The sequence below is a fragment of the Physcomitrium patens genome, chromosome 6, assembly GCF_059467195.1.
Source record: "Physcomitrium patens ecotype Gransden chromosome 6, ASM5946719v1, whole genome shotgun sequence".
Taxonomy (NCBI): domain Eukaryota; kingdom Viridiplantae; phylum Streptophyta; class Bryopsida; order Funariales; family Funariaceae; genus Physcomitrium; species Physcomitrium patens.
In genome coordinates this window covers 12,535,483-12,547,075 of record NC_143415.1, presented here as the reverse complement: position 1 = coordinate 12,547,075, position 11,593 = coordinate 12,535,483, and positions in this window count along the sequence as shown.

Below are 11,593 nucleotides of genomic sequence, written 5' to 3'. Positions count from 1 at the left end.
AAACTAATCAAATAGAGTAGAAAAACCTTTATATTGGTCTACACACTAGAGCAGATCTATGTAATTATATCCTGTGGCCACATAGACAAAATATTAGAATACAACCCGACAAACCCACTAGTAGAGGAATACAAAATTTGGCTATATGGAAACTCCCCGATAGTTAACCTAGCTTGAGATTCGAAAGATTGAGAATGAAAGAAGACGAGCACTCTTAAGCAAGTAAAATTCTTTGAATATACTACAAAGTATAGGTACAAGATAAGACTGACGACACACATCAACACGATGCAAGGAATCATTTAGCTATAAACCAAAGGATACGGTATCTTACTAGGGGCATCTTACTCAATATGAGACCTGAATTGGTCGGGTGACTCAATGTGGACCCGAGTATGGGGTTTCGATTCTGTTTCAGGCTGTCCTATTCTCTGTGCCGTTTCAGGGAACATTGTTTTCGATAAATGAATCTCTTAAAGGTAAAAACGGAGGAGAAAGCTCTGACGGTGGGAGCCAATTTCGGATCTAAGCTCTGACGATGGGAGCTAATTTCGGATCCAAGAGAGAAGATTAGAGAAATTCAAAGGATAAGGTTAGGGGGGGGAAGAAGTTTTTGGGGGGGTTTTTTTTTTTTATATGATCAAGAGTTTTTGGATCGATGAGCTAGCTTCAAGTTCTTTTCAAGGTTACTAGTTCTATTTCATTAGAAGTTTTTTTTGAAGATCAGGGGGAGAGCTAGCTTCATGCTTCGGAGAGGGAAAGAAGACAGAGAATTGGGTTTTTTTTCTTCAGAGGGTTTGGGAAGACTGAGGCAATCGTTGCTGAAGTCAGTGTTGTAATGGTAAATCGGGATTTTTAATGAAGTAGGTTTGATTACTCTTGACTATTTTTGTGAAATCGAGTTACGTCTGAGATTGAAGAATTAAAAAGGTGTCTATAGGATTGAGTATGCGGAGTGAATGAAATTTATTGGGTTAATCTAACAAGACAGTTAGTGGATACAAGATTGTAAGTACAAAGTGGTATCCAAGATTAACAGTTTGGTTTATTCGGGGTTCTCTGTAACGTTTAGAGACCTACCCGCCGGGACAAAAAGGACTTCGGCGAGCAATCGAAGGGCATCCGTGTAGATTTACGGTGTATTCTTGCAGTCGTTTATATTCTAACAGTCAAAAACTGATAGACTGCTTGACTATTGGCGAATCTCCATACTACCTTCTATAGCCAGATGCCCGGTGTCGTATTACGTACTTTCCTGCTCGAGAACGCGCCGGGCGTCTGGCTGTAGAAGGTAGTATGGAGATTCGCCAATAGTCAAGCAGTCTATCAGTTTTGACTGCTGGAATATAAACGACTGCAACAATGTACCGTAAATCTATACGGGTACTCTTCGACTGCTTGTCGAAGTCCTTTTTGCCCCAGCCGGTAGGTCTCTAGACGTTACAGAGAACCCCGTACAACCCAAACTGTTAACCTTCAATACTGCTTTGTACTTACGATCTTGTATCCACTAACTGTCTTGTTAGATTAACCCAATAAATTTCATTCACTCCGCATACTCAATCCTATAGACACCCTTTTAATCCTTCAATCACAGAGGTAACTCGATTTCACAAAACAGTCAAGAGTATTCAAACCCACTTCATTTAAAAATCCCGATTCACCATTACAACACTGACTTCAGTAGCGATTGCCTCAGTCTTCCCCAAAACTCTACGAAGAAGAAAAATCCAAATTCTATGTCTTTCCTTCCCCGACCCGAAGCATGAAGCTCCTCTCTCTAATTCCCTTGATCTTCCAAAAACCTCCAATGAAAAAACCGAACAGGTAACCTTGCAAAAGCTTGAAAACTCCTCCCCCCCGATTCTCCGAAAAAAAAAAAACCCCCCCTCCTCAAAACTATATCCCCACTAACCTTATCCTCTGAATTTCTTCAATCTTCCGTCTTAGATCCAGAATTGGCTCCCACCTCAAGCTTGGATCCGAAATTGACTCTCACCTCAACTTGGATTCGAAATTGGCTCTCGCCGCCAAGCTTTCTCCTCCGTTTTTACCTTTAAGAAATCCATTTACCGAAAACAACGTTCCCTGAAATGGCACAGAGAACAAGACAGCCTGAAACAGAATCGAACCCCGTAATCGGGACCACATTGAGTCGCCCGACCAATTCAGGTCCTATATTGGGAAAGATGCCCGTATTAACCTGGATGTTCCCGTAATTGGGTCAAATTGGTCCTCGCATCAGATTGGCTAAGACTCGTAGTAAGACCTGGATTTCCCGTAATTAGACCACATTGAGTTGACAGGCCAATTCAGGTCCTATATTGGGAAAGATGCCCGTAGTAACCTGGATGTTCCCGTAATTGGGTCAAATTGGTCCTCGCATCAGATTGGCTAAGACCCGTAGTAAGACCTGGATTTCCCATAATTAGACCACATTGGGTTGACCGGCCAATTCAGGTCTCATATTGGATAAGAGGACCCGGATTGGATTATCAAAATTCGATCCAATTGGCTCCTCGAACCCGTCGTGTGAATTGGTCCTTCTCTTCCTGCTGACTCCCGTTATTGGAATCGAATGGAGCATTTCAGTATGCCCCGGCTGACTGTAACGGAGTGACTGAACCTGACCACTCAGTATTTGTACTCGAGTTGATCGATGCTCCCAATATTCAAGGTAACTGAATATTAATAAAATTCCCCTTTCTTTTTATTTTCACTGTATACTCGTGTTACAACACGACATCCACCCCCTCTGAACCTGTGCATCCTCCGGTATGCACCAATTTACCCAATTGTTGTTTGATTCAGAATATATCCCCTACGTCTTTGTCTAGTTCGTCTTCGTCACCTTCATTATCCATATCACTTTCATCTTCTTGCTGCGGAATCTCTGGACCTTCATTAAGGTCTTCCATATTCATCTCTGTGTGTCTTTGTTTAAATATTTTTACTCGCTTCCCTGCAATTGGTATTTTCAATTTTGTACCATCTTACTCCCGTAATGAGTAAGTCGCATTATCATGAACAGTTGTTACAACATATGGTCCAAACCAACGTTTTGAAAATTTCCGCAAGGTACTATGTTGATTATCCAGACTATTGTCATAAACAAGTACCCAGTCACCTTCCTCGATTGCTTTTGGTCTTAATCGATGTTGCTTATCGAATCGCGCCTTGTTTTGTAACCTTGCTCTTTTTAACCTTTCCAATGCTATCTGGACATCTTCCGTTCTTTGCTTCAATTGTCGAATCCTAATAGCCAGAAGTTCTTCTCTTGTCAATCCATCTTCCCATGGTAGCATACTCCAAGTAAGTACCTTTTCTTCAATCGGCATAATTAGTTTTTGACCTGTCATAAGTTCTACTAGCATATATCCTATCACCGAACTATGTGTTGTTCGATCAGCCCATAATGCAAATGACAAAAGGCGTGGCCACTCTTTAACCTTCCCATTACAAGCTTTAACTAATGCTTTCACAATCGGCGGGTGACCACGTTCGCTTTTTGCATTCCCTTCTGGATTATAAGCAGTAGTCAATGATAGTTTAACTCCACATTTTTCAAAGAACTTACGAGCTTCTTGTGCATTTAATTCTCCACGATCTGCAGTGATTTTCCCTACGCACCCGTAACGACAAATGACATCTTCAAGCAAAAACCTACAAATCCCCTCTATAGATTTTGTCCTCAATGCTCTTCCTTCTACTTGATTTGATAAATCTTCACGAGCTAAAACCAAATATCTCATCTGCCATAATCCAACCGGCATAATAACCAAATCAACAACCCATTTAAAATGAATAGCCAGCGGATACGTAGGATGAAGACCATCTCGATTTCGGATATTAGAATACGATTGACAGATTTTACATGACTCTACAAATGAGAGCACATCTCGATACATATTTTTCCACCAATATCGTTCCTTGAGTTTAGCAAAAGTAGCCCAGATTCTTCTATGCCCTGCCCATAAACTATCATGAAACTCCTTTAATAATTTTAGTTTTTTTTCCCTTTTGCCTATCACTCGTTGTGGCATCCCAATTCCTTTCTTCGGTCTCTTCCATAAGAATCCATCTCGAAGTAAAAATCCATATGCTTTTTTTCTTATTTGTTTGAATTTTTCTGTAGACCAATTCCCCTATTTAGTCAAGGTATTCAAATAATGACCAATATCCAATAATTCTCCTTCATAAGCTTCTTCAAGAAATAGCTTGTCTTCTCTGTTGAGATTTGATATTGAATAAAATTTCAATCCGACATCATCAATGTCTTCAACCATTTCGTCCTCCCTCTCATATCTTGCTTGAGATAGCATGTCTGCTACTAAATTGTCCTTTCCAATGATATGCTTAAATTCTGGATTTAGTGACTTAATATAAGCAATCCATCTCAACATTGCAATATCTGGCGTTGAACAGTTAATAATCATTCCAAGCAATGGCAAGCAATCTGTTTCAATTACTACTACTGCCCCAATCAAATAGTCTTTTTCAGCTTTCATAGCCGAAACGACTCCCCAAAGTTCTCTTTTGACTTGCGAATATGCATGCTGACGAATACTTAAAACTTTAGCCCCAAATCGAACTGCAAATCTACTCCCATTCGAATCATCTTGACCCACAGTCCATCCAACGGCAATTGGACTAGCGTCTACAGTAAAAATCACTAGTCTATTGCACTTATAATCAACCTTCCTCAATATTGGAGGTGACATCAATAATTTCTTCAATCTTTGCATTGCTTGAATATGCCTTTCTTTCCATTCAAATCGGTAACCCTTGCGTAACAGTTCATATAATGGATCCGCTATGTGAGCAAAATGAGGGATCCAGATTCGATAAAATACACATGCACCCAAAAACCTGCAAACCTCTGTTAAAGAACCACAATCCTCTTTCATCCTTCCAATTGCATCAACTTTAGTCGGATCTGGTTTTCTTCCGTAAGATCCGCATAAATGTCCAACAATTACAACCTCTTGCACTCCAAATACGGACTTCATACCCGATAATGTAAGATGAACTTCTCCAAGCCGAGTTAAAATCTTTTCACAATCTTGTATATGATCAACAACATATCTGCGACATCCCCTCGTATCTAAAGTTTCATCCTTGTCTCCTTCTCTGCACCCCTTTATAGGAACATCATCTAGAAAAGGCATAGTCTTTTCCGGAATAAAATCTCTCAATACCTTATTCATCCCATTCATCATATGCGCAACTGAGTTGGTCGCGCCTTGAGGAAGAGTGCACATTCTAACCAATCCAAGCGGTGTCCTCATCGTTGTCATATCTCTACTTCCTTCGACAAGTTGAAATTGATCATAACCTGAATACAAATCACCCATTGAATAGATCGCCCTTCCAGCAAACGCCTCAGCAAATTCATCCACAATAGGTCCAATTCCTGCATTTCTGACAATTAAAGCATTCACCGGCTGCATATCTCGAATAAACCGCAGTGACCAATTCTTCCTAGGTACCGTAAACCATCGACTAGAATACGGCGCAAATGAAGGTTCCAATATTTTCATCTTTATCTTTTCTTTCAATAGTTCCACCAATTTAGGTAAATGTGCCCTCGGTACTGGAATCGGTCTTAGATTCCAAGGTACATGCGGTACAGTGAAGATAACCATAGGTGTTATAATATTTGGATCCACACACCCAATTTCATGAGATTCGAAGGCAAACGATCTACCTTGTTTAGCCAACATCTTTTTGAAGCAAGTAATTTCCTCCCGCAATAAAGAACCATCAGAACCAATCTTCAATTCTTCAAAAGTCTCTTCAGTAAACTGATGTCCAATACTCATTGGATCTCTTAAATTTGCTTCTTTTGATGCTTCTCCCATTTGTTCTTTAGAATCCTCTGGTAATGGTCCGGCAACAGGCTTTACCTTCTTATCTGCCGTTTTATATCTCGTCTCTACTGTGACTTCTAGTGCTTGAAAAGATTCAAGCATGGTATACACCTCTCTCGAATGAATCTCAACAATCTTATCATTATCCCCTAACCCAATAGATGTAATCAATTCCAATGAATCTTCCAGCCCATTTTCTTCATAAACACCCAAAATCCTCTCATCATCTTGCAATGTACCTATCTTACGTAACTGTCCTTCAATATCATATAATCTTTTTCTTTCTTTTCTTTTAAAATCATCAACTTTCTTATACATAATATTTCCATTCTCCAATATACCAATAAAACTCGCATCAAAGGCACCTTCATCTCGCGAGAGTACCTCCTCTTTTGTACCTCCATAATCTCACTTTACAGTGGTACCTCCCCAAAACCCTTAAATCCTTCAACAATCTTTGGCAATGGTTTCTCCCTCAACCTATCTCGATTCCGTTCATGGTTAGGAGGTACTGTTAGAAATTGTACAGCTTTCCTCCCATCTTCGCTCCGTACCCTTGCATAAGCAGAACCATCGTCAAGTACCTTTGTTTCCATCCGTGTTGCCGTGATATAAGGTTGTCCTAAAATCAACGGATAAGACGTTGTATCTTGAACGAAGAAATGTTGCTCCGTAGCAACATCCCCAATCCGAATTTTGACATGTGGACAAGCTCCATATAATTCGCTTCGTGTGTTATCAGCTGCTCGTATTGCCCATCCATGTTCCATATCAATTGGCCATTTTTGCTTCTTATAAAGATCTTTAGACATGAGATTTATTTCAGAACCATGGTCCACCACAGCAACTATTGGTTCCTCTATATCTCCTACCTTCACCAATACCTCAGTAGTTACCCTTGCCCAATGCTTTCGAGTATAATGGCTTAAAGTTTCCATTTCCTTGTCACTAGAATCTTCGAAACGTACTCGCTGATTATACCCATTCTTTTCATTTGTTGGTTGCTTGTAACCAATATCAACCTCTTCTTCATCTCTACATATTCTTGCATCATTAGCATGACTCATTCCAGTTTCGCTCATTAATTGCCTCTTTCGCTTAATGCTGTCAATGATAACATCATGAAACTCCTTCTTTGCAATTCCCAAGACTTCTTTCAATGTGAATTCCACCTTAGCGTTTAATATACGTTCTTCTAACACCCCTTTCAAATTTGTTGCCGCTTCAATGTCAGAAAGTAGCTTATAAGCAATTGATTTGCCCTTATCTTTTGTCTCCTTTGTTTTTTTCTCCCAATGATGCTGAGGTATCCTTTACTGGCAATTCTTGTGAAGCTGCCTCTCGAGCCTTGTCTCCTCGAGTTTGCCTCTTAGAAGAATTTTCTTCTCTAGTATCATCAAAATTTCCTTGTCTCTTTTCTTCCATCAAAGCTTCATGTTGGCTCTTAGCAATATATGCATGAACTGAAAGAGACTCAACAAGATCCTCTCAACCTGTTCTACCTCGTATTGTAGCTGCAGTTCTCAATAACGCTTCTCGAGATAATTTCCCTTCTTGCATTGTAGAAACGGCAGAAGCCCAAAACTCACTAGTTTTCATACTTCCACCAATTTCATCATCTACTCTAACACCATAACTTGCACTTTCTCGTACTACTGTTTCATGCTCTTTTAAGTAATCTTGAACCAATGCTCTCATTCTTCCCTTGCCAAAATTGGTTTGAAGAAGATCCTCCCTATCTTTCAATGCTATCTTCCCATCTTTCCAGCAAATAATTCCCTGCCGTATCATATTATTAAATTCATTGCAATCTTTTCTAGTGTGTGAAGCATCATCACACCAAATGCATCTTTGTACATATCCTTGTTTTGAAACATTCTTTGAATTGTTTATAGAAGTATTCTCTTCAAGTCTTGCCAATTTGATTTGAAGATCTCGCATTCCTCGTATAATTTCTTCCATACCCATATCTGCTTTCTTTGACAAGGATGTCGAAGGTTGAACTGTAGGCATTGTCGGTGGTGTTGTACGTACTGGAGCTTTGGGTGCTTGTACTGTTTTCGGAATATTGCTCCTATCCTTCCTCCTTTCTTTTTTTGTAAGCAACCCCACCGCATCTTCAACGTTCTTCCACTTTGTTGTCAATCTTTCATCTTCTTCTTTGTCTCCGGTATCGTGGCAAGTCCAAATAGTGCAACCATTTTCTTCTCAGAAACCCGATTTAATTCCATTTCACGAACATAACATCTTAAATACCTTGAAATATTCCTCCCATCAAATTGATCAATTTTATTGACCACTGCTTGCAATGCTTTGGTTGCTAAAGCTTCCTTCCGATCATTGCTTTGCTGTTGCTGCATTGACAATGAGAAGGCTTGAAACAAACTAGCAATAGATGGATCAATGTGCATACCTTGTCCTTTAGAAGACTCCCCACCAGAAACTTCTCCCAAAAATACTTCAAAATTTTTATTTTCGTTTTCCATAAAAATAAAGATAAAATCAACCAAAATCCAATACCTTCTACCTCAAGCTTTCACGTCGGGTTCACCACTTATGTCGTATTACGTGCTTTCCTGCTCGAGAATGCGCCGGGCGTCTGGCTGTAGAAGGTAGTATGAAGATTCGCCGATAGTCAAGCAGTCTATCAGTTTTGACTGCTGGAATATAAACGACTGCAACAATGTACCGTAAATCTATACGGGTACTCTTCGACTGCTTGTCGAAGTCCTTTTTGCCCCAGCCGGTAGGTCTCTAGACGTTACAGAGAACCCCGTACAACCCAAACTGTTAACCTTCAATACTGCTTTGTACTTACGATCTTGTATCCACTAACTGTCTTGTTAGATTAACCCAATAAATTTCATTCACTCCGCATACTCAATCCTATAGACACCCTTTTAATCCTTCAATCACAGACGTAACTCGATTTCACAAAACAGTCAAGAGTATTCAAACCCACTTCATTTAAAAATCCCGATTCACCATTACAACACTGACTTCAGTAGCGATTGCCTCAGTCTTCCCCAAAACTCTACGAAGAAGAAAAATCCAAATTCTATGTCTTTCCTTCCCCGACCCGAAGCATGAAGCTCCTCTCTCTAATTCCCTTGATCTTCCAAAAACCTCCAATGAAAAAACCGAACAGGTAACCTTGCAAAAGCTTGAAAACTCCTCTCCCCCGATTCCCCGAAAAAAAAAAAAAACCCCCCCCCTTCAAAACTATATCCCCCCTAACCTTATCCTCTGAATTTCTTCAATCTTCCGTCTTAGATCCGGAATTGGCTCCCACCTCAAGCTTGGATCCGAAATTGGCTCTCACCTCAACTTGGATTCGAAATTGGCTCTCGCCGCCAAGCTTTCTCCTCCGTTTTTACCTTTAAGAAATCCATTTACCGAAAACAACGTTCCCTAAAATGGCACAGAGAACAGGACAGCCTGAAACAGAATCGAACCCCGTAATCGGGACCACATTGAGTCGCCCGACCAATTCAGGTCCTATATTGGGAAAGATGCCCATAGTAACCTGGATGTTCCCGTAATTGGATCAAATTGGTCCTCGCATCAGATTGGCTAAGACCCGTAGTAAGACCTGGATTTCCCATAATTAGACCACATTGGGTTGACCGGCCAATTCAGGTCTCATATTGGATAAGAGGACCCGGATTGGATTATCAAAATTGGATCCAATTGGCTCCTCGAACCCGTCGTGTGAATTGGTCCTTCTCTTCCTGCTGACTCCCGTTATTGGAATCGAATGGAGCATTTCAGTATGCCCCGGCTGACTGTAACGGAGTGACTGAATCTGACCACTCAGTATTTGTACTCGAGTTGATCGATGCTCCCAATATTCAAGGTAACTGAATATTAATAAAATTCCCCTTTCTTTTTATTTTCACTGTATACTTGTGTTACAACACGACACTGGCGCGTTCTCAAGTAAGAAAACACATAATACGATAAAAGTGGTGAATCCAACGTGAAAGCTTGAGGTCGAATGTATTGGATTTCGGTTGATTTTATCTTTATTCTATGGAAAACGAAAATAAAAATTTTGAAGGATTTTTGGGAGGAGTTTCTGGTGGGGAGTCTTCTAAAGGACAAGGTATGCACATGGATCCGTCTATTGCTAGTATGTTTCAAGCCTTCTCATTATCAATGCAGCAACAGCAAAGCAATGATCGAAAGGAAGCTTTGGCAACCAAAGCATTGCAAGCAGTGGTCAGTAAAATTGATCAATTTGATGGAAGGAATATTTCAAAGTATTTAAGATGTTATGTTTGTGAAATGGAATTAAATCGGGTTTTTGAGAAGAAAATGGTTGAACTATTTGGACTTGCCACGATACCGGAGATAAGAGACCACATTACATCGATTACGGATCATTATGGGAATTCATGGGAGGTTTTTTCACATGCATTGAAAGACGAATATTTCTTGGAAGATGCTGATCGCGTTACTAAGAAGTTGTTTCTCGAATGGATTGAACGGCCCAATAAGAATTTGCAAGCAACAGAGCTACTAAGGGAATTTGAGAGGCAGTACTCTTAATTGTCGAAGGTAGAAAAATTGACATTGGAGCCGAACAAAGTTGATCTATTTTTTCAAGCTGCTGATGGAGAATTGCAAGGGAAATTAGAACTCCTTCTTGAAGACAAAGAAGAAGATGAAGGATTGACAACAAAGTCGAAGAACGTTGAAGATGCGGTGGGGTTGCTTACAAAAAGAGAAAGGAGGAAGGATAGGAGCAATATTCAGAAAACAGTACAAGCACCCAAAGCTCCAGTACGTACAACACCACCAACAATGCCTACAGTTCAACCTTCGACATCCTTATCAAAGAAATCAGATATGGGAATGGAAGAAATTATATGAAGAATGCAAGATCTTCAAATCAAATTGGCAAGACTTGAAGAGAATACTTCTACAAACAATTCGAAGAATATTTCAAAACAAGGATATATACAAAGATGCATTTGGTGTGATGATGCTTCACACACTAGAAAAGATTGCAATGAATTTAATAATATGATACGGCAGGGAATTATTTGCTGGAAAGATGGGAAGATAGCATTAAAAGATAGGGAGGATCTTCTTCAAACCAATTTTGGCAAGGGAAGAATGAGAGCATTAGTTCAAGATTACCTAAAAGAGCATGAAACAGCAGCACAAGAAAGTGCAAGTTATGGTGTTAGAGTAGATGATGAAATTGGTGGAAGTATGAAAACTAGTGAGTTTTGGGCTTCTGCCGTTTCTACAATGCAAGAAGGGAAATTATCTCGAGAAGCGTTATTGAGAACTGCAGCTACAATACGAGGTAGAACAGGTTGGGAGGATCTTGTTGAGTCTCTTTCAGTTCATGCATATATTGCTAAGAGCCAACATGAAGCTTTGATGGAAGAAAAGAGACAAGGAAATTTTGATGATACTAGAGAAGAAAATTCTTCTAAGAGGCAAACTCGAGGAGACAAGGCTCGAGAGGCAGCTTCACAAGAATTGCCAGTAAAGGATACCTCAGCATCATTGGGAGAAAAAAACAAAGGAGACAAAAGATAAGGGCAAATCAATTGCTTATAAGCTACTTTCTGACATTGAAGCGGCAACAAATTTGAAAGGGGTGTTAGAAGAACATATATTAAACGCTAAGGTGAAATTCACATTGAAAGAAGTCTTGGAAATTACAAAGAAGGAGTTTCATGATGTTATCATTGACAACATTAAGC